At 43.5% G+C, this 24,949-nt stretch overlaps 1 long non-coding RNA gene across 1 annotated transcript; it reads right to left on the minus strand.

Annotated features, from left to right (window-relative positions):
* Positions 1-4,538: 4,538 nt before the first annotated feature.
* Positions 4,539-23,692, minus strand: LOC135247032 (uncharacterized). Its single transcript, XR_010328068.1, has 2 exons — positions 22,853-23,692; positions 4,539-5,795 (listed from the first exon to the last, which is right to left on the minus strand). It is a non-coding gene; the product is annotated as an uncharacterized LOC135247032 (long non-coding RNA).
* Between the last annotated feature and the right edge of the window lie 1,257 nt (positions 23,693-24,949).

Here is a 24,949-nt window from a genome sequence, read left to right on the forward strand (position 1 = left end):
TGGATGTCAGTAAGCCACCGTGCTAACCTATGAGACGATACACCTTTGATTTGACCCTGCAACAACATTCGAACTGGCGTATGCATTGTGTGCACAACAACAGGTTGGAAACCCACTAGCGGCTCTGTGGTTGTCAACATCCAATGCACCGCGAGAACGTGCTGTGTGCATGGGTCAAATCCCTGCTCAACTGGGGATTTTTTCCGGCTGTAGTACGCGATGGGACGCAATACCCCCCCGTGCTCCTGAGCTAACACACCACTGAGCGTATTTTCATGCGCATCAACTTGAATGTGGAACGGTTTTTCAGGGTTGGGTAAACCTAAAGCCGGCGCCGAACATAAACAAAGCTTTAAATCTGTAAATGCCGCTTCGTGTCCCTCCGTCCAATCAAGAACATCAGTAGGCTTGGTTTTGCCTTTTAATAGATCGTACAAGGGAGCAGTAATACCAGCAAAGTCGGGGATGAAATCCCGAAGATAGTTAGCTGTCCCTAGCACTCTCTGTAACGAGTTCAAAGTATGGGGTCGGGGTAGCCCAGCAATACATTTCCGCCTATCTTCGGTTAATGCTCGGTAACTCTGTGTAAGCGTATAACCTAAGTAGTGGACCTCTCTTTGTGCGATTTGTGCTTTCTCCTTATTCAATTTAAATCCTGCCTTGCCCAGGGTCTGCACCACTGTATCTACTAGTTGCAGGTGATCATCACGTGATTCCCCTGTCGCTATCAAGATGTCATCGACGTAATGGGTGACGTTACCCGTCTTACACAGTGGCCCTAACAATCAGATACAGCTCTGTGGAAAATGGCTGGACTATTGTGAAGGCCCTGGGGCATATGCTCCCAGGTGTACTGAATTTGATTCACAGTAAAGGCCAATTTCCATTGGTCCTTCTGTCTGACTTTAAGCGACCAAAAACCATTCTTAATGTCTAAAACAGTGAACCAACATGCACTGGTGGGTATCTGGGACATGATAGTAGACGGATTTGCCACAATTGCCGTGGCCCTGGGCAAAACCTGATTCAAGCGTTGGTAATCAATACAAAGGCGCCATTTCCCGTTTGGCTTAGGAACCGGCAGACACGGAGAGTTAGCGGATGAACTGCACCGACGAACAATACCCCTAATTTCCAGTTGTTTTACTATTTCATGCACGGCTGCTTCTGCTTCTGGCTTAATTCGATATTGTTTTTGGGGGGAAGGCGGGTCCCCCTCAATTCCGACTTCAAAGTCAACCAGACCGCAATCGTGATCATGAGTAGCCCACACGTCTTTATGTTTATCAAAGAAATGCTGGAGGGGATCTGATGTGGAGATGGACATAAGGCGATTTCCGGGCGGGCACCGTTTCGTAACCCGGTCTGTTGTTATCTCGATTTGCTTTTCAAAACAATGAATTACAAAGCCATACTTTCGCATTAGATCCATTCCCAGAACAGTACCCTCTCCATTATTCGACAAAAACCATAACGGTTCCTCTATCATCACAACACCTAGATCGAGTCGAACAGGTTGCGTGCGAGTAGCCAGCAGGAGATTTTCGCCTATTCCACGTATTTGTATCGTTTTCTTCGTCAATGGTAACGGTACGTCTGTACAGGAGCAAGATGCACCAGTGTCAATTAAAACATTAACTAATCGGCCTCCAAGATTAGCCCGTATTTTAATTCGATTCCCACTAGAAACAATACTCCCAACCGCCAGGGAGGCCACGCACCCCTATAGTAAATCTTCAGAGCTAGCTGCTAATGCTGCCAAAGCTGCCTGAAGCGCGCTATAGGAATTCCCGTTACTCTCAGTTTTCAACTTTTGTCCCGTTGAGTTTTGCTCATCAAACTTCCGACCACTAAACTTGATTGCTCGCAGATCCTGCAGTATGCTCTGCGAGGACTGTCGCGGGAGGCCCAAGGACTCTCGCAACAACCAACACTGGTTGAAACTATGATTGGGTTTGCTGCAAAAAGGACAGCTCCGCTGTGAGCTGTACCCTGACCCCTGTGGGCTAGCCCCGCCTTTCCCTTCGGCTACCCATTGAGTAGACACAATAATGCGCGGCTTGCCCTGTTTAGCTAACCGGTTCTCAATTTTTGAAGCCCATTCCACCAGTGACCGGAAGGTGTTTTCTGGTGGATCAGCTCCATTAGCTAAAGCCTGCTGGATGTGAGGGCCAGCATTATTTTTCAGGAGTTGCAGTAGCACCTCCTGATTGCGATTGGCATTCTCGATACCCGAATGCTCTTTGAATGAAACCCACATACGTTCCGCAAATACCTCAAAAGCCTCTTTCTGTGCCTGTCTGATATCAATATCAATTTTATGCCAAGCGGCATGAGTCGGTCCCCGCAATCGCAATAACGCCTCCTTAAGCCGATCATACACCACACTGTCATCTTCGTCATCCTCACCCTTTACCATAATCACACCTGTTTTTAACTCCTCCGGCAACTGGGATCTCAACTCCTCAGGAATTGTAAGGAGTGCAACCTGCCATACATCCCGCAACTCCAAATTATACACGGATGCCTGCAACATTAAATTATCCCAGTAAGGCTGGAACGGCCCATGCCTTGGCATTGGCCCTACCACCTCCTTATGCCTAGCACATTCCTCACACGTTAGAGGACGACTAATGACGGTAACAGTGTCGTCAGCATTGGTTACTGTTTTTAAAACCGCGACTTTGACGGGGGTACGGCTAAGAGTACTAGCTCTATGACGTGTCACCACCGGGCTACGTTGCCATGGTTGACCCGGCTCACACGGACGATAATAGGATTTTGTTGCAATCCCCGGGGTAGCCTCTGTCGACCTCCTTAGTGTCGCAGAAGTTTCCCCGGCTGAGAATGCTTGACTACGAGATTTATTGGCTAGGGCTAGTACCTCCTCCTCCTCGCTCTCTTCCTGCACGTCACCACTAGCAACGGCGGATCCTGCTTGCCGTATGGCTGAAACTGGAAGCCCAACCTTGCCACAACAGGTCTCTAAGGCCTCGGCATAATCCTGGCTTCTTACGAGCTCCTGCTCAAGCTCGGCAATTCGCTTTTGCATGGCCGTGCACTGAATGGCCCAGCTCTGCTTATCAAACGCGAATGCCTCCACCTCGGCCCGCAATCGACGCAGTTCCTCAGAGCGTGTTTTTTCTAATTGCCGTGTACTAGTCATAACTCGCTCAGTTCCCGCAAGCAAACTCTGGTCGTTCCGACGCAACAAATACACCATCACCGCCGGCAACTTACGGAACGGACGTTTTACCTGGAGCTTTCGACCCTCCGTTTCATACCAACGGAGAAGTTGCTCATTACTCCAGGCTAACGTTATACCACAATTATGTACACGAACTAACAGATCCTTATAATACACACCAAAGTTGTCCATCACTCTTTGGTCCACTCTCTGCTGTTCCTCGCTATCCATGTTTCCACTTTAAGCTCAATCCCCACCGGATTTCTACGGTCTCCGGTCTCACACTTGGGTATGTCGACCCGTTCTAAAAATGTGTCTAAATGGGGTGGATGCTCACTTTCCCTGAGCCCTATAGAATAGGAAACACCGCTGTACTTACCTTGGCAGCCGTAGGTAGATAGCGAATTCCGCTCACTCACACCGCAGAAAGTTGATGACAATGATGATCACGTCGGGGTCACCACTTGTAAACACCTCACAGCTAGACCAATGAGGGTTTGTAGCTGGAGGGGAAGGCACCGCGTGTTTTCCTTTTGCTGGTGTGAGTCAAAATGGAGATGTTAGTTAGTTTTCATCTGTTCGCAAGAACAGGGCACAATTAGAATTAAGAATGCACTGGTTCCGTTGCCACGGGTTAGATATGAAGGCGTTGCTTCATATCCCGCTTAAAACTGGCCTGAAACGGATCAGTAGCATTCTGGTTACTCTCCGTTTGTAAACGGGGCTATGCTGATTCCAATGAGAGCATCAGAATATTCACATATGCACGGAACAACATAACAGATATATCCCTGACCACAGCAAGGAAGCGTAACGGTTATTATGTTTTACTCCCGTGTTAAATCTGACTCCATTTTATATGATAATTTAAAATTAGGGTTTAACTATACGTGGAACTTGGGAGTGGTTACACTCGACTCTATCTTGTGCCATCATTCCTCAATATATGCTCCCGGGTTTTAGCATTATTGTTAAATCTCAGTTCGGCGAGGAATCCAGAGGGTAGGAGGCTGACCACCATAATACATGCCTTCCATGCCTGGCTTACATGGATAGTGCATCGACAGTTATGAGCCCAGGACGGTGCGTATCTATCGGGCTCCTTCAGGCGAATTTGACAAGAACCGGCGTACTACGCCCATGGGTTCTCTTAAGCCAAAACACCAGAACCAATACCACCAATCCCTTAACAGGCAGATCGTGGTCACCTATCTAACTTGAAAACCCCACTAAAGACGTTTACTGTACTAGACCCCTGATCAGTAGGTCCTAGTCAGATTGCCCCCCTGAGTATTTAAACGGAATTTCGGCTGAAAAGAAGATAAAATGGATTAGAGTCATGAAGACCACGCAAGTTAAAAATAAGAATTTATTGAACAGGCAGGTAGGTTATTATCTTCAATTTCCAAAATCAATTATAAAGGTTAAAAACAGAAATACAGAGTAAAAGAGTTCTTACCAGCCTGTTTAGCTACACACAGAACATCGAGTATGCGCAGTGCGGGAAGTCGATTGCGATCTTCCTTGTGAATCTACACACACCACAGAGATTATGTGTAACGTGGGGAAGTCGTTTACGATCTTCCATGGCTATCTCTACACAGAACACATAGCCTAGTATGTGCACTGAGGGAAGTCGATTACGATCTTCCTTGGCTATCTACACACAGCGCACATAGTATGTGCACGGTGGGAAGTCGATTACGATCTTCCTTGTCTGTCTACACACAGCGCACAGAGTATGTGCACTGTGGGAAGTCGATTACGATCTTCCTCGACAGGATTGTCTCCCTTCCTTTTAGGCCAAATCCCGCGTTTGATCTAGGCGGCATTACCATAAATTAACCTGGCCGAATCATAAATCTCAAATTTCGGCCCCCACTATTTGGGGCTGCTGTTAAAACAATCAGTGGGGAAATCGAGAAAAGGAGATGATTACCAGAGAGGACATTCCATTGTGTTAGTTTTTTCCTGAGTTGCTGAAACTATGTTTTTTCAAATTATATTTGGTATGAAACATATTTCATTCAATGGCTTGAATTATTGAGAACATGTACATACCAAACATGCCAAGTGGATGTAATATTATGGTGCAGTTGTCATGAAAATACCCTTTTGTTTAACCATTGTACATGCAATCCATGTTATTATTACATAAGGCATAATACAATAATACAATGAAAACATGTGCATGGTTTGTAAGGTTTTCCGGGATTTGTAAATAAGATATACAGATGGTTTATAGATGGTTTATAGTCCAGATCCAGAAAAGAAATACAAAGTGTAATATCCGAGGGGCCCAAATGAGGGCACTGTGGTACTGTCCCGTGCAGTGGCCCCCACCAGGTGCCGGTCGTTTCACCCTTTACGACCCCAAAACACCCACACCCACAACCACAGACAAAGAGACTAGTTCCCTTTATCTTGGTTGTGTCCAGGTGGTAACATTCCAGAGAGCCAAATGGCCTGCCCATTCAGAGGAAGTCCGAGTGACTTATTGTTTTACCACCAGGCTCTCGGGTCCTTTGAAGTACACGCTGCATCCCAGCATGCTGGCTCGGTCAAATGTCAGCCTTTTCTGGGTCCCAGTTTGACTTCCCTCTTACATCTCCATCATTGCAAATTTCATCATTGCTATGAAAGTATTACTGCTCAAAATATTTTGGTATTACATAATGTGGATATTTCACACTGTAATGTAAGCGTTAGTTAGTAGTTCAATAATTTTTACGAAATGTAGGCCTATTCCTTGTCTGAAAATGACCATTTGAAAAGTTAATGCAGGATTTAATCATTCAAACACATAAGGGCACAAATTCAGAGGAAATAGAGGGAGGAGAGAGAGAGAGAAGAGATGCAACAGTGAAGTCCCGTCTCTTCACCTGCACAAAACGTTGATTATGTTTAAATCCTGCAATAACTTTTCAAATGGTTATTTTCAGACAAGGTTAAGTATACATTTTGTAAAAATTATTACACTACTAAGTAACGCTTACATTACAGTGTGAAATATTCACATTATATAATACCACTAAACTATTTAAAGACATTCAATTTCAAAAATAACGTAGGCTATATAACCAAAATATTTTGAGCAGTAATACTTAAATAGCAATGATGAAATTTTACCTGTGTTCAGTAGATGGAGACAGAGACAGTAAATCAATGATAGTGTTCTATTCGCTTGTTTTTGTTTTTTTGCTCCAAAAAACGATGTCAGCTAGGTCTATCAGTAAACATATGGCTTAGCTATGCCCAGAAGTCCTCAATAATAATAGTATTTTCCAAGAAATTACAAAATATTGTTGACAACATTTTCGTCAGGTTCAGCTACCACAGAGTGAATGCGTAAGTGAATGTGATGATGAGAAAACTTTCGGTTACTCTATAAAACGCTATTCCAAAAGCAAAATTAGACGTTATACATCTTTAGAAAGCTTAAACTCTCACCTACTGAATAAATGAAGTGTCAATCAAGCCAGACTGTACTAAAAAGGGAAACAATGCCATAAACAACACATGTGGTATTACACACAGCTATTTTGCAAGGTACCCAGGCGTCACAAATGCACACATATTTCACAAACAGATTGTCCAAGACAATATATGACCACTCAGTCTCAAAAGGGACATCTCCACGCGTAAAACCAATGGTAAGGTTGTATATTTATTCAATATTCCCAGATATTGACTGTAGAATGACATGGTACCCATTCTTCTTATTGTAAAACGTGACTGCGCTCCGTTTTGTTACATCGCTTCCGGGTTTGTCGTTTTTTTTTCTTTTTACTTTTTAAAAATGCGGAAGTAAAATTCTCTCAAAAAAATGACTCCAGAAGTCACGGTAGTGTATATATAAGTATATTTTTTTAATGAAAATCTGGTTCCAACATCATTTTCCTACACATTGATTCACTGGGGTCTCCATCCTGCAATATTCCCTTTAATAACGACGTTCTTAGAGACTCAATGGGGGAAAATTGCCCAACATGGCAACCCTGGTCTCTATTGGAGCGCTGATTGGATAGTTGAAAATGCCTTGAACGATTGGCTCTCCATACCGGAAGCATAAAAACAGTGCCAAAAGTCTGTCTGTGGCTGCGTCCCAAATCACTCCCTATTCCCTATATAGTGCACTTCTTTTGGCATCAGAACATTTTGTAGTGTGTCCCATCTGAGAAACAAAATTGTAGCACACTATATAGTGAACTACTTCCACCCCACAATGCACTGCAAAATGTAGGGTACAAGCTATGTACACTATCCGGAAGCCCAACATCCCACAATACACTGAGGTAGGGCTTTACTGTTTATTTCAACAAAGATGGCGGTTGGAAAAAGCGAGCGGTAGCTGCTTGTATAAATGCAAGTTGTCCATAGTTATGTCAAATCATGAATTATATTTGCATATTTGATACAAAAAAGTTACCAATTTTCGTTAGAGGGCCAAGTGTAACGTTAACGGTTTTTCTCCGGAGAGCTGCTTGCTAGCTAAGAAGCTAGCTAATCTTGGTAGCAGTGCAACTCAAGCAAAACGTAATTTTCGGTCCCTGAACAGTATATTGCTATACATTTGGTCGGTGCCAATATTAATTAATATTTATCCAAGAATTTCATATATACATGTACAGATAACGTTCAAAAAATATTGTATCAGGGGCCAAAAAAACAACGTCGCTTTCTCGCCACATCAATAACGAATGCAATTTCCGTTATTGTGCGACAGATATATTTTTTAAAAGATAGTAGCAGCGCAGGGTGATGACAACAGCATCCCAAAGCAAATGCTCGTTCTGCCGCTCACTCCCTATCTAGTGTGCTACATATTTTCCACTATATAGGGAATAGTGAATGAGTGAACAAGTAAGGCATTCATACTTTTTCTGTTCACAAATGTTAACAAACCAATTCAGATCACAAAACACATGTAGATTTTAATTTACAGACGTGACCCTCCCCCTCACGAAAATCTATATCCACAAACACATTTTTTTACAGGTTCAACTTGCAGAGTACAAACACGAACCATAAGTTGCAAGCACAAGCCATTGCTTACAAGTACAAAATACTTTGTTTCAGTTTCAACTCGCAATGTAAAAACATAAACCATAAGTTGCAAGCACAAGTCATTGCTTACAAATACAAAATACTTTTGGCATTAATTTGAGCCCATACTCATGTTCAGCTACAGTTGTGTGGGTGAGTGCTGGACGACAACTGCTGGGCAAACTGGTTTGCTAGTGGCAAAATTAAGCAACAGAAAGGCTGTATAGGGAGTCTGTTGAATTGTTTACTTCTCAACGAGTCAATGTGGGCTGAAAACATTTTAGTAGTAAGGAGAATATGTTATACTGACTGTTATGCAGACTATACTTGTTATACTGCATTGGATCTCCTTGGCCTGTGCACAAGGTGAAATGGCAAGAACTGTAAGGGATATGAGCATTGTGTGGCTTTTACCCACTCCCCACAAAATAGGGAGGGGATGTCTTCCACGGGATGCTCTGCTCTGCTGTTAGGTCTCCCTCCAAGCGAGTCATCATTTTGATGATCGCTGAGGTCATGAGATAGCGTTTTGCTGTCTGACAGTACGGAATCTGACAACAGATCTTAGAGAGAGTTTGCCAAATGTGATCTATACATGTATTAACATGAATACGTAATAATCAACATATACCAAATACATATTAAATGAAAGCCGCAAGCGATGTTGGGAGGGGTCCAAGCATTGGCACTATCGCACCCCCTATGGAGCGATTTTAAAATGGCTTTGTCCTCATGATCATATACCTTCACCCAACATATCTACTGAATATCATGATGAGCAATGGATTGAAATATGTGTCTGACGTAGTAAAATATTGATGACTTATGACCAAATATCTGCTAAGACATGCTGTCTGATGACTTAGATGCGTCACCATGGATGTGTCCTGGCCGCTTCCCGTAAAGGCCTTTACTATGTCATAACACTTAAATGGCCCGGTGTGTACAGCTGCAGTGTTTCTACGCCGCAACTAAAAAAGGCGTCACACTAGTGTTGTCACGATACCAAAATTTTGACTTTGATACTGATACCAGGTTTAGTATCACGATACTCAATACTGAAATGATACTTGAAACTTAAACCATGCTGATTCGATACTCGGTACCTAACGATACTGAAATTACCTTAATAGATCAGAAATGTAATGTCCACAAGGGTTGACCTCATTTTCGAATTCATGGTTTATTAACAACCTTTACGTTGAAGCCTCTTCAACATATTGATAAGTATAGGCCTATAGTGTTTCAACACTAGAAAAACAATAGAAAAATATATTAAATATATTTCAAAAATTAAACAGTTGTAAACTAAATAATCTTTAAAACAGGTCATTCACCTTTAAATAGATTTTAAAACAGCATATTTTAATAACAATACAGCATCTATCTATAATAAAATATTTCCAAATTGGAACACCTATTGCTACTGAAGTGAACTGAGTCGAAGCTTGCGCTGTATCAAGGAGCTGAGTGCACAAGCGCAAGTCACCTCACTTGGCAACCTTAGTTGCTACTGCCATCTAGCAAAGATTCTGACAAATTACACTTTTCATCCTCTAAATTAGTAATGCGGGAGATACATTTCCCTGGCTTTTATATTTGACACAAAACTACCGAACGTCGAAAAATTCTAATACCGAAGCGGTTCTCTTTTTATAAGTACCGAAAAAGTGCTGAAGTTTCGGTATACTGTGCAACACTACGTCAGACACATATTCCAATCCATTGCTCAGCTTAGCAGAGAATGCACACTTCAGAGCGCCTCAGAGACAGATAGAATAATAATACATATTTCAAATAATAAATACGACATTGAAAAAAAACGAACCAAAAAACGAAATATCAACTCGTCATCTCTGCGAGCTGCGCGCAGAGTAGCCTACCTTATCATTTATTTCGACATTGGCAGACTACAGCATAAATTGCGTCTGTTGTTTATATTCAATATTAGTAATTGCAGCGAGAAACTGCAGCTGTAGACACAAGATAGTGTGTTATGTTATGGTAGCAACGGAACGAAGCGGACTATATATGTATTACCGTCATTGTTTTATTATACGAGCGTGTTTTCGCGCGTTTGCACAGAAACTCAAAACCTATCAATAAAATGGTTGTTATTTCTCAGCATAATGACAGATTCAAAGACTAAACAAACTCACCCGATACTGTCTTCAAATGGATCCATGCTCAAGAAAAGTAATTATTCATCCTCTCAAAAAGCTTTTACTAACAAACTTTTGGTTAGCCTAGCACTCTGGGTGGCACTGTCTTCCATTCCTTCCCCGACGTTCAGACCATCCCCTCACTGATAAAAAGTAGCCCCTACGGTGTCGGATTACTTGCGTTGCCATGGATGTCGCTTGCCGTAAAAAGGGGTTTACTAGATGTCGTAACACTTAGATTTGGAGCTCCAGCTCTTTCGGAGCCCAACTAATAAAAAAGTCCAAATGGCGGGCAAACAATATGGCGGACATAGGTGCTCCCAATGGCGAAGTTGTAGAGCACATTCAGATGCATCGGTCGATTAAGTTTTGTGTTGATCTGACTTTCGGTGTGGGAGTTATGACCTTTTAAACATGACCCTTTGTTATAGCGCCACCATCTGGCCGACATAGGTGATTTGTAGTGCCTGAGTAGTGGGGGGCCATAGGAACCCACCTACCAAATTTGGTTGGTGTACAACTTATGGTTGCTGAGCCTCAGAATTTTAGCGGAGAAAGCTTCCACACCCCAATGAATAAGTCCACCTGAGGATAAAGGAAAGAAAAAAGGAAAACCAGAAAGTGCAGTAATATAAAGAAAATGCATAATAATTAGTTGTGCTTTTCAAAGTGATGCTCTTACCCTGTTCATCGTCAAGAAATCATGTTGACAGTTCATACTGGAAATGGGGATAAGTAGTGCAATGTATTTACAGAATATAGTGTTGTTTCCCCAAAGATGGTATTTGTTGATATAATTGTGGTGCATATTTATTTTCTATTTTCAAAAAATGAAATTTCTTCATGATTAGAAGAAATTTTGGGATAGCGCTTCCGATATTGCTTGTGTTGAAAGTGCTGTGACTGAAACAGGGATAGATGTAGTCACTTGCCACATCTGTCCAAAATGTAAACAAGTCAGGCCGTTTTCACGGGAGGGGAAAATTTTATGACAGTGTGCTAACCTTGACAAGCCAGCTGTATTGTAATGTTAAGTTATATCTATCCTTACTAGCTAGGGTCCTTACATGCTTGCTAATAACTTATTTGAAGAGTTGGAGTCTTGGAGATTGACAGTGTTTTGTTAAGAACATAGGTAGAGGAACTTATGAGAGTTAAGTTGAATGCATCAGTTATGGAAAAATGTGTGCAGAGGTGTTAATGAGACTAACCATTTGTGAACTCCGGATTGATTGTATTCAGGAATTTGGGCAGCTGTGTTGTCTGTGGGGAAAAGCCAACAACAAACCTTCCTCCTGTGCATGATTATGTTTTGATTCAGAGTGTGCACGGAGAGAAGGGCCTATTCACAGATGGGTCCATTGTCGATGTGTTTGTGTGTGTGAGAGAGAGAGAGAGAGAGAGAGAGAGTGAGACAGCGGCTCAGGGGCAAGGAGGGGCTGAGCGAATCAATGTGGTGTGCGCAGCTGTGGAATATTTTACCCATTTTAAAGTGTAAAAAAATAGAAAATCAATATGTGGCGGGCTGGGACAAATAAATCAATGTATCGGAAAGAGTGGTGGATGGATTAATGCACTTCGAGTTCATTGTTTGCTTCAGTTAGCTAATGGCATTGGTCTTGTGTCATAGGCTGCATGAGAGGCAATAATTTGATTCAGCATTTGTTTTCTGGAACTTGTATTGATTTACTGGAAAACATCAATGACAATACAGTTATGGAAACTGAAATATGTTTGCATTATTTGAATATCAATTTTATAAGCTGTGTTATCTTTGACATAGATATGGTCGATTAAAGGTGGCCTTTTCAGTAGTTGCTTGTTTAACAAGTTGAGTGTATCCATGTTGCTGCATGAAATCTTCAACAGTTTGTGTAATGAAGAGATTTTCATTGAAGTCGCCCATTATTATTTTGGTTCCCAAGAATGTGTCAAGATGATCAATCAAATGCAGCAGTTTTGTTCTGAAAGTAACCAAACTGTAGGATGGTGGTCTGTAAATGATGGCAACATTTGCTTCCAGTGGCTTTATGTTGAATGTTAAACATTCAATGTTTAGACATGGCAAATGTGTGATGTTGCAGTCTGCATCATTTTTAAAGTAAACTCCAACACCACCATGCTGCTGTTTCTTCAGTTCCATGAAGATATGTTCAGTGTCATCATATGCAAGGCACCTTGGTTTGCTGTAAAATGAAAAGTTGTTGAGATGAGTGTCTTGGGTAGAATGTTCTTGTTTTAGCCCTGTTTCTGTCACACAAATGACATCAGCTGCAAAATACCTGTGATCACATTGAATGTCTTGGATATGAGCAGAAAGTCCTTGAACATTGTGCAAAAAAATTCTGTACATTGTATTCAAGGATTGAAGTGGTGGCTGAATGAATGCAGGCATGTTTTGTATTGAAGTGTGAATTGTGTCATTAGCATATATAGCAGTGGGTTTAAAATCTTCTATGATGAGTCCTTCAAGAGATGTTACACGACTCAGTGCTACATATGCTTGTCCAGAAGTAAACATTTTCTTGAGAGAGACAACAGTTTTCTCCACTGTTAAGCCTTAAGTACTTTGTGAACAGTGCAAGCCCAAGCTAATTTCAGAGCAAACTGACGTCTCACACCACCGTTTGTTATTCTGTCCTCTTCAGGCTCAATTGGTGTGGCTTTTTCCAGTCCAGCTTTTGAGGATGGTTTCTTAGTTCGAGCCATTTTTCCAACTTTTTCATGATCAAAGGTGACATATATCATTGATGGGAAAGTGTCATCATCCTTGTAACAAATGTCAGAAACTGTTCCAAATACCCCATTTGCAAGTCCATCTGAAACATCAATGTTTTTCAGTAACATGACACGTGCATGTATGCCAAGATGCAGTGTATATACCAAACAAGCATTGTAAACTTTGACATGGTGTGTGATTTTTCTTTGCAAGCAACCAGTTTTAGCGTCCCTGTCAAAGTCTTGAGCTTCAGTGGAAGTGGTATGAGGGCACATTTTGTCCAGGATTTGAAAATTATGAGCGTCAACCTGTTGGTTTGGTTTATTAAGTAATTCACTTAATTCTCCTTCTCCTGTCTCACGACTTTTCAGCATGTTGATATCTTGTTGTTGCAGTGGTTGCTTTTTGTTGTGTTTTCTTAAGCGATTCAGCAACTGTGCAAAGTCTGTGTCTTTCTGCCTGAGAATTTCAGTGAGTTCTGTTACAGCAAAATGATTTTCCCATAAGTTGACACCACTTGTTTGTGTATACAAGGGTTTTCCTTTGACTGGTGGCAATTGATATAGGTCTCCTACTGCAATGATAGACACTTTACCAAAAGAGGAATAGTCACCTGTTTGTTTGATCTGTCTTAACCGTCCGTGGATATATGTAAGAAGTTTATGATCAACCATGGACATTTCATCAATAATCAGTATTTGGAGCTTGTTGAGTTTGGCTCTCAAAGTATAGATTTTTTCTTCTGCAAGTGGTTGATATGGTAATGAGACATCTATTCCAATTGAAAAACAGTTGTGTATTGTAGCAGCATCAATGTTGTAAGCAGCAACACCGGTTGGAGCAGTCAGTAACACATGCGTGTCATCTGGGTTTTCTGATAGCTGTGATAAGATACGACATGCTTCATAATTGATTGCTTTTATCAGGTGGCACTTGCCTGTGCCAGCTCCTCCAGTGATGAATACATAAAATGGATCTGGGTTCTCATTGTTGAGTTTTTGTAAACACCACTGGCGAATCTTGTAAAATAACTGCAACTGTTTTTCATTTAGTGACCGTACCAGACACATTGCAGCGTCCTTTTTCAACCCACAGAACCTAGGTTCAATTGTGAAAGTGTTGGTTTCATTTGGCTGCAGATCAGGAAGAATTTAATCAGTTTCCTCTGTGTTTGTTACATGATTGGTCATTGCTTCCAGACACTGTAGACGTTGTAATTCTGATTCTGGGCAAATTAGCGCCCATGGTCCATCTCTGTTTAGATGTTCTTGAGCCTTGTCAATTCCATCAGCTTCTTTTTCAAACAGTTTCTGGTTTGTGTCAACCAGAAATTTCACAGCCTTAAGTTCAGTGGTCATCATTTTGACAAAGCCTGTGTGATAGAAGTCTTCAAAGGTGTTGAAGTTTGGTGGTTTCAACTCACAATCGTTGTAATGAGGAAGGAATAACTGTAGAATACTGTGGTAATATTTCTCTGGATTTTTTGTGCGTGAGAAGCGGGCATAACGCACAACAGCAGAGTCTGTGCGTGTCCTCTTCATTACAAATCCTAAGTCCTTATCCAGTTTTATGGTGTTAGGTGATGACTTGTCAGATTTTGACAGAATTCTGTACTCTGATGCAAAGGTTGCCAAACACATTTCAGGAAATGCTTCTGTTTTTGGTCTTCCTTTGTATTTGTCTGTGATGCTGTTCATCCATATGCTGTCTTTTTCAGTGTTAATACATTCAAGTCTTTTCTGAAGAAGATGAAGTGGAAGACTCATTTTGATAGGATGTTCACCAGTTGGAATGAACTGAACCTTTCTTGATCCCTCTTTGAGTCTCATATTTGTTAATCGGTATATGCTCTCTTGCGCAGATACTTCAGGGTTATGAAGATAAACACTGCCAAGTTTCCGTAAGGCTAGTTTGGCATCAATATTATTTGAGGCCTCTTTGTGCTCGTTGTAGCAATAATCCCATTTCTCTCTCTTGCTTAGATATATAAGATATTATATACACAGTGCAAGAGTAGGCGTCAACAACATACTGAATATCCATATTTGCGTTCCAGCATCTGAGAAGTTGTGTGTTGTACTGATTTACCCAAACATCGGATGGTTTTCTCTGTAAAACAACATTGGTTTTTTTGTCATGCGTATGTATGCAGCTTCAAACAGCTCCTGGGATATACCAATAGATGCAAAGAGGGAATCCGCAGAGTCAAAAGATGTGTCAGCATTCATGACAACTTGCCGTACTCTCTCCATAATCTGTACTGCAAGTTCCATTGAAAGCCTTGGATGATTGATTTGTTGTTGTGGTTCTTTTTGGTTAGGCTCACTATTGTGGTGCATTTGTTCTTCAGAAATTTTATTCCTTGTGATGAAAGTGTTTTTTGATGGTGGCCGTGGGAAGTTAAAGCGACAGACAGTTTTGTTTTTTCTGCAGGCTTTGAATGCCTTTTGCTGTGTTGTTGCACAGTATAGACAATGTCGTGCATTTCCATCATCAACAGGTGGCATTTCACATGTCACATATTCATCAACAAATGCTACAACATCTGCATCATCAGCTTTATCAACTTGAGGTGCATTTTCAACCCAGAATAGACAATGAGTATGAGGTGAACCTCGTTGTTGAAATTCCACTCTGTAGAAGTAGTCAACAATTTTTCCAATTGGAAGCGATAATCAAACATTCTGGCAGCTGTTACGGGATTCTTTCTCAAGAGATCACATCTCTCTGACCAGTCCAGATCATCAGCATTTATATGTTTCCCTTCTAGCCGGAGGAAAATTTCCATCGCATGTCAGCTGAAGAAAATGAACAAAACCATGTTGGGATTCTAAGTTGTCTGACCATTGCAAAAAGATCTTTCTGAACACTTTGCCAGAAAGCAGGTGTGCCTCTGATAGGTTTCATGAATTTGTATCCCTCATCAAAATTGAGAATTCTTTGAAGTGAATGTTTGTTCATTAGCATGTCTGATGTAATTTTTTCTGTCGTATCCTTTTCTTAGTGCAATAGATACATTTGAGACCACTTGCTTAATCTCAGATAAATATTGTGCATAAAAACTGTAGTCCAGGTTCTTTGCAAATCTCCCATCTGCATTGAGTATCTGGTTATTCAAATATCTACACAAGGTCAACTTTTCTTCCCTAGTATCATTAAAAGTACCGGTTCCTTTGGGGAAAATAACAGTAAAGCATTTTGATTCATTGCCTTCATTGGTTAATAATCTGATTGGGTTGTTGTCTTGTGCTGGGGCCAGAGACAAAATTCCATCAAAGTGCTTATTATCAAACAAAAATTCATAAATCTGCCTCTAACCCTCATCAACTGTTCTCCATTTTCTCCTCTCTCCTCAGCACTCCTTCCCCACCTCAGTCCTCCCTCGCTGCAGATGACTTTGCAGTTTTCTTCAATGAGAAAATTGCAGACATCCGCAGCTCCTTCATGTCCACCACCACCCTTCCCCACTCCCCCATCTCTGTTCCCTCCCCTTGTTTCTCCACTTTCTCTCCCCTCACTGACTCTGATGTTTCCCAGCTCCTACTCTCCCACCGCCCTACCACCTGTGCTCTTGACCCCATCCCTTCCTCTCTCCTCCAGACTATCACACCTGACATCCTCCCATATGTCACCTCCCTCGTGAACTCCTCCTTGTCTTCTGTATGTTTCCCCTCTTCTTTCAAGCTGGCCCACATCACCCCACTGCTGAAAAAGCCCACTCTGGATCCCTCTGTCATCCAGAACTACCGTCCTGTCTCCCTTCTCCCTTTCCTATCCAAAACAATTGAACGAGCTGCTTCTAACCAACTCTCCTCTTTTCTCTCCCTGAACAACCTCCTAGACCCCTACCAGTCTGGCTTCAGACCTAGCCACTCGACAGAGACCGCACTCCTCTCGGTCAATGAGTCGCTTCACGCCGCACAAGCAGCCTCCCATTCATCTGTCCTGATCCTCCTAGACCTTTCTGCTGCCTTTGACACCGTCAACCACCCCATCCTCCTGTCCTCCCTGGCAGCTATGGGGATCTGTGGCACAGCACTAGACTGGATTGAGTCCTACCTCTCCGGTCGCTCCTTCCAAGTCGCCTGGGCTGGTGCAGTATCAGCACCTCGCCCCCTTGCCACAGGAGTTCCCCAGGGCTCTGTCCTTGGTCCCCTCCTATTCTCCCTGTACACCCAATCTCTTGGTCCTGTAATCTCTGCCCATGGGTTGTCCTATCATTGTTATGCCGATGACACCCAATCTTTCTCTCCTTCCCGCCCTCTGACACTCAGGTCTCTGCTCGCATCTCTGCTTGCCTGAGGGACATCCAGAGCTGGATGGATAACCACCATCTTAAGCTGAACCCAGGTAAGACGGAGATGATCTTCATCCCTGCTCCATCCTCTAACCTTCTCGACTTTTCTATTTCCCTAGGGGACACTGCGGTGTCATCATCACCCACCGCAAAAAACCTTGGAGTGGTGATGGACAACAGACACTCCAGAACATCACGGCGGTGAGTCGAACGTGCAGGTTCTTCCTGTACAACATCCGGAGAATCCGCCCCTTCCTCACCACCTACGCAACCCAGCTCCTGGTTCAAGCGATGGTCCTGTCCCGCCTGGACTACTGCAACTCACTAGTGGCTGGTCTGCCAGCATCCGCCATCAGACCCCTGCAGCTCATCCAGAATGCTGCAGCACGTCTGGTCTACAACCTCCCCAGATATTCCCATGTCACCCCCCTGCTCACTGACCTCCACTGGCTGCCTGTTATGGCTCGCATCAAATTTAAGACCTTGGTGCTTGCATACCAGGCAGCTAAGGGGTCAGCACCAGGGTACAGAGGATCATCAGACCCTACACACCAGCCAGACCTCTCCGTTCTGCCACCTCTGGACGCTTGGCACCTCCCCCTCTTCGCGTCTGTACTTCCCGCTCCTGTCTGCTGTCTGTCCTGGCCCCTCGCTGGTGGAATGACCTCCCCGTGGCGGTCAGAACAGCAGAGAATCTCACCACCTTCAAACGCAGACTGAAGACTCATCTCTTCAGGCTGCACCTCTCCCCACCCCTCCCTAGCCTATAGTTTAGCTCACTGTACCTAGTTAGGATAATATGATTATGTTAGTGTATCTGGCAGGATTGTTTTTGTCTGATTAGGTGTGATTAGATGTGATTCCAGTGCTAGTTTGTACTTGGTAGGATTCTTGCTTGCTGAACAGCTTACTCTACAGGGTTGGAGTCCTGATCAATGTGGTCACTTCTGGCACTACGATCCTTACTTCACTCTAGTGTTTCTTTTGCACCTCTACATCATGAACCAATGCACTTGTTGTACGTCGCTCTGGATAAGAGCGTCTGCTAAATGCCTGTAATGTAATGTAATGTAATGATCCATCACCTCTTGGACAATATCAACATGTTGTAAACATGTATCATTTAACATTCCATGTTGCTGTGTATCATGTATCGCTATATATGCTACCACTTGGCAATATTATCCGGGGACATGGCGTAGAGTTCCACTGTTATGCGGACGATACCCAGATTTATATTTCAATGAAACCTGGCGAAGCACTGCCGCTTTCATGGTTAGAGGCCTGTATTGTAGATATCAAGGTTTGGATGCTTTCAAATTTTCTGCTCCTAAATTCAGACAAGACTGAAATGTTGGTTTTAGGTCCCAAAATATTAAGGGAGAAATTGTCTACTCTCACCTTAAACTGTGATGGTTGTTCGGCTGAACCTAATATGGTCGTTAAAGACCTTGGTGTCACCATTGATCCTGATCTATCTTTTGACACCCATATAAAAAACACATCCAGAATTGCCTTCTTTCAGCTGCGCAACATAGCTAAAATTAGACATTTCCTGTCAGTCGAGGATGCTGAAAAATTGATCCATGCATTTGTTACGTCTAGGTTAGACTACTGTAACGCCCTGCTTTCTGGCTGCCCTAATAACTCGTTAAAGAGTCTCCAGCTTGTGCAGAATGCAGCTGCTCGTATCCTGAGCAGAACTAAGAAGTATGAGCACATTACACCAGTACTAGCGTCGCTTCACTGGCTACCCATTAAGTATAGGATAGACTTCAAGGTTTTGCTCCTGACTTTTAAAGCTCTGCATGGACGTGCACCTGTGTACATATCGAACCTGCTCCTACCTTATAAGCCCACAAGGTCACTCCGATCTCAAGACGCAGGCTACTTGGTAGTCCCAAGAATTTCCAAGAACCTAAAAGGTGGTAGGGCTTTCTCCTACAGGGCCCCACTACTGTGGAACCAGCTTCCATTATTTATAAAGGAGTCAGACACAGTCTCAATATTTAAATCTAGATTAAAAACGCACCTCTATGCTCAAGCTTACAATCAGTTATAGTCTGGAGACAGGGTGCGAGAAGCCTGTAGTCATAGAGCTTTCTAGGTGGCAATCCTTTCCTTACTGTCACCTGTCAATCAGCTGTGACCCGACTTTACATGGGCTGGCTCTTGATAGGCGGGTATGGTTGTCTACCCCTCATGACTGCATGGGCTCTCCATCCCTGTCCTAGTAGATATGCAGCCATATTCTACTCCTGGCGGCGTCCCACAATACATAGCACTGGCACTTACTCACTGTCTGGTATATTGCAAATCCCTTAACTGCTGTTTCCACCCTCTTCCCCACGCTGCCGGCGGGGCTCTTGCCCCAACCCTCGAGAGTGCTTCGAGAGTCGTCTGGTCTCCCCCACCTCTGCGGTCCAGCCCCTCTCGTCATTGCCTCCACCCTGCCCACATCTGCCCGCACCTGCTGTTCCCCATCACCGCCACCTGGCCCCACCCATCATCTGAGCCACATCACTTATCATATCTTCTGCATAAACTGGCTGACATGCTGGTCACCAGTCGGCACCCTGAGCCGACCAGAGGAGGATGGGTTTCCCCCTTGAGCCTGGTTCCTTCCAAGGTTTCTCCCCATCTGCCACAGGAGTTTTTCCTTGCCACTGTTGCCTTAGGCTTGCTCCTGTGGGGGTTTAGGCTAGGGCTGTCTGTAAAGCGTATTGTGACAACTGTTGTAAAATACGCTATATAAATAAAATTTGATTTGATTTGATTTGATATTGTTTCATCAATGTCTTCATCATCTGGTTTTGTTTCAATGGATTGTTCATCATTAGCCTTTTCTGGATTAACCTCAACACAGGTTTCATTGTCAAAAGACATAGCTTCACGTGTGCTGATGTATGTCATCATTTTCATTGGGTTGTTCAATTTTGTTCAGTGGATTAATCCATTCGTTGTTGAAGGTAATATCTTTATACCATGGGTTATGTTGTTTCAAGTACGAGAAAGCTTTATGAATAGCAGCAGTGTTTACATATTGATATTCATAGTGGCCTTTATATGTTAACTTTCTCTTTAATTTCACACGGATCGTTAAATCATCATGCTCTGGTCTTGGAAGTTTACTTGCAATCTGAGGGACATTAGATGGTACACACGTGACAGGTCCATGAACACCATTTTGTCCCCCTTTCGGTAAAGCAAGCATCTTCATAAAAGGAATGTTTATTGCAATCAAATGTTGTTCCAACAAATTTAAGTTCTTCAGCTGTGGTGGAATGGGATCCAAAAATGGAGCATCGCGTAGTTCTGGCAGGTCACGAGAGTCAAGCGCTCCGGCTGAATCAGCTGAGTGATGTTCGCCTATCACAGTACATTCACTAACAGGGCGGTCTACTTAAACAGCATCCCTCTACTCATTCGGCTGCTCCTCCTGCATGCAAGCGCTGCATGTTGCTTCATAAATCGGTGCTTCTTCCTGCAATCCAGCTACGGTATGCTGCCAGTCTAAACCATGTCTGCTTGCTACATGTTAGCTGCTAGTCTAAGATCACAACCTAGGCAATATGAGGAAGTCTTGCTATTTATTTGCATTGCTCCTTACCTCCAAGCTCTATAGCTGCAGCAGGCAGGCGATCCATTTGGGGCCAGCCACGCAAAGTGTTGTTTAAGCGGCATATTCCAGATATTGAGGATACCGGTGCACTGTCTTCACTGCTAACTGGCCAGGGAGCTTCATTCAAGGAGCGCTGCTTGCGGTCGCCGCCGCCCCTCCATGGAGGACGCCATGTTCAAGCCTGGGAGCTGCTGCCACGTCCATATCTGCTAGCTGCAGATGCTTGCCGGGTAATGTCATCAACCTTATTTAAATTCTGCTGAGCTCTGAGTCTAGCGATAAACTCATAATATACACAGTGTTGCCAACTATTTTTATGGAAAGTCGCTATGGCCTCCTCTAAAAGTCGCTAAATTGACAACACCGAATATACACATTCGATTGCGGGGACATCTCACAGAGGGGCTGGTTTCACGAATATCGCAAGTCTTCGCTAAAAGCGGAAACGTTTCAACATATGCGGGCACAAGTTAACGGCATGCTTATTGTATTTTCTCACCACCAGAGTCAACGCTAGATACTGTCACTGCTAAAGAATCCCTGGCGTGAATGCTTTCGGCTACCTTCCGGAATGCAGTAAAATCGGGTCGTACGCTACATCCCCTAGTTGATCAGAGCGGGGTCTTCCAATCAATCGTTTTTTACACGAATTTGGGATTCGTGCACGTAAATCTAAGCTGAAATGTCTGAATTGGGAAACACCAAAGTTCTCACGCTTGGCTGAGATGGAAAAGTAGGCGTATCGATAAAGAATCTTTGTTCATTGTGAACGGCTAATGGATTAAGGGCAGTCGCTACCACGCAGGTACTAGATAGCCCCCATGTCTCACACAGGCTATAGTTTGTGTATTTGTAGGCTAATGGCCTACTTCCTGGTGTAAACAGTTATTCCGGAAGGATTAGGCTGCGAGATGGCAGTTAAGCTCTGGCTGTTATAGGTCTGGCAGACTGAACATGGGCGGCAGGGTGTGTTGCAAAGAGCAGAGATGCAGAGTCGTCTAAATTGTTCAAAGCTACATTCTACCCTTCGCTGAATCGCTACACTACAGGAGTGTTAGACTGTTACCGGCAAGTAGGCTACAGTCAATGTTGTAAAATGCAAACCAGCTTCGGCTTTCAACTTCAGAATCTCCACTGATTCACGATTTGCGCTTAAAAAGCTGGTTCCTTATCGGGACCCAATCATCGCAACAGAAAAATGAAAACATTAAAATCATATTGGGTTAAATCTGCGAGAATACAATTGGTTGGCTATCTAATTTAGCTGTCAGATCACGATGCTGAATGTTTAGGGAATGCTAATGTCCATTTTAATGAGTCAAATTAGGCTTAACGTTGTCTCGCTCAACTGGTTCTCTCAATATCGTGCTGTTGCAAGACGCGAATGCGTACGTTCGCAAGTGTATCGTTGTATTCCATGACACTTAAACGGGCGTTTAGTCTTATCACAGCAGAGAAGGGATTTTATGTAGCCTTCTCCACGTCACTGCTCTGACCTCTTCACCGTGCATGTGATCAGGCATGTGACCACACGACTAAGGACATATGTCGAGGGGAAAAAAAAAAAAAAAAAAAATTATACCTCCTGCTACGGATATGCTCCACATAGCCTAGGTATGCATGGCCTCTCTGTCTCTACAATTAGATGCTCACGCGAATGGCGTTGCGCATCATCCATTGCGGAAAATATGCTTAAATTAGCTATATTTTGTATACACCTCAAGCTTTTAATCTGAGAAAATGAAGGAACTCGTGTCATTATTGCATACTAGCACTGTTTTCCATCCTCTCCTCCATGACCCGGTACCTGTGGTGGCACCCCCATGCGAGCCCTGAGGAGCCTTTATTGGGAAATGCCATGATGAAATCTGGTTGCCATCCGCCTCCGTCTCATTGGCAATGTGGTCCCCATTCCGGAGTTCTACACCACCACTCCTGCTCCAGTGCGGCAACGACAGCAGTGATGTCAATTTCCGTTCCAAGCTATAAGCTTTGCAGTATATGAGCACGGCTGCTACTGTCTACTGGCAAGTACCGGTGTCGCAGCCACCAATGTTTCCTCTATAATCTGTTTCTGCTGTTGCTGCTGTTACTGCTGCTGAGTGCTACTGCTGCTGCTGCGTTACTGCTGCCACTACTGCTGATGTTACTGCTACTGCTGTTGCTGGTGCTGATGCTACTGCTCCGACTGCTCCTGCTGTTTATTGCTGCTGCTGCTACTACTACCGAACGAGGATCATTACACTAATACGAGTAGTATATTTCCCTCTAATTGGTTTAAATCTCTGTGCTGGGGGGAGATACCAACAGCTGTTGGTACACATAGCCTAATAATATTTGGCGATTAGCTTGAATGACCTTGGGCTTACGAGGTAGCTAAGCCACTGACTGACATGCTTGTCACAATCAACAACCTGAGCCGACCAGAGGAGGATGGGTTTCCCCCTTGAGCCTGGTTCCTTCCAAGGTTTCTTCCTATCTGCCACAGGGAGCTTTTCCTTGCCACTGTCGCCTTAGGCTTGCTCCTGTGGGGGTGCAGGCCAGGGTTGTCTGTAAAGCGCATTGTGACAACTGCCGTAAAATACACTATACAAATAAATTTGATTGATAGAAGCCAAGGCCATACACGTAGGCATAGCCTTCAACATTACAAATAGTATTTTCCCCTGGTTTAACTTTACTCTCACTTCAGGGGAAAGGCCAAAAAAAAAAAAAAAAAAAGCTTGGTACACATAGCCACTGACCCACAATGTTAGAACAGCCTCGAGCTGACCGGATGAAGGGCCCTTCCAGTAGCCGAATGGCGTTTCACATAGTCATCACTTCAGACTAAGTACTAACAACATGTCAGCGTATGGTTGTTTTGGGGGTTTTTGCTGCTGCCCCTCCCGTTCTTGTCCATGCATGCTTGTATGGATGGCAATGAGTGAGGATTCATTTACACTGATGCAAGTAGTAGTATATTTCCCCCGGTTTAGTTTAAATCTCGGCGCTCGAGGGGAAATACCGACAAGCTGTCGGTACACATAGCCTAATATTACATCTCACATAGTATGTTCCCCTGGTTTATTAATTAATAATTCATCTAACTATGACCTCAGGGGAACGTCCAACATGCTGTTGGTACACATAACTACTGATCCACGTAAAAAATAGACAGCCTCAAGCCGAAGGGCTTGACTGGACGAAGGGCTTCCTCCAGGTGGTCGTACACATAGTCATCACGTCATCGTTGAACACGTGCTTCACATCACTGCTCTTACTGCTGCTGCGTTACGGCTCCTACGCTGCTGCGTACTGCCGCCGCGCTCCTGCTGCTGCTAATACTGGCTCCTCCGGTAGGCCTATGCAACGAGTGAGGATTCATTTACACTGACGTAGTCGGTAGCATAATTCCCCCGGTTAGTTCAAATCTCAGCGCTCGAGGGGAATTACTGACAAGCTGTCGGTACACGTAGCCTAATATCATATCACACATAGTATGTTCCTCTGGTTTATTAATTAATAATACATCTAAGTATTGGCCTCAGGGGAACGTCCGACATGCTGTTGGTACACATAACCACTGATCCACATAAAAAATAGACGGCCTCAAGCCGAAAGGCTCGACTGGACGAAGGGCTTCCTCCAGGTGGTCGTACACATAGTCATCACATCAGCCGGAGACACTTATTAATAGCACGTCGGCATATGGTTGTTTTGGGGTTTGGCTGCTGGCCTCCCGGCCTTATCCATGGGGGCTGCGTGGTTGGCGGGAGAGCTCCACAACAGAGCCATACCGCCAAACATAACTGTATTGCCTTTATTGTCAATAAGGTTCTACTTTGATGACAGTGGTCCTGACAGAACCAAATTATTTGCAATACTTTCTGGAGGCATTCTGCCATGAAGAAGTTTTCTGTGACATGTGTAACAA

Source organism: Anguilla rostrata, unplaced genomic scaffold (assembly GCF_018555375.3).
Source record: "Anguilla rostrata isolate EN2019 unplaced genomic scaffold, ASM1855537v3 scaf1038, whole genome shotgun sequence".
Taxonomy (NCBI): Eukaryota; Metazoa; Chordata; class Actinopteri; order Anguilliformes; family Anguillidae; genus Anguilla; species Anguilla rostrata.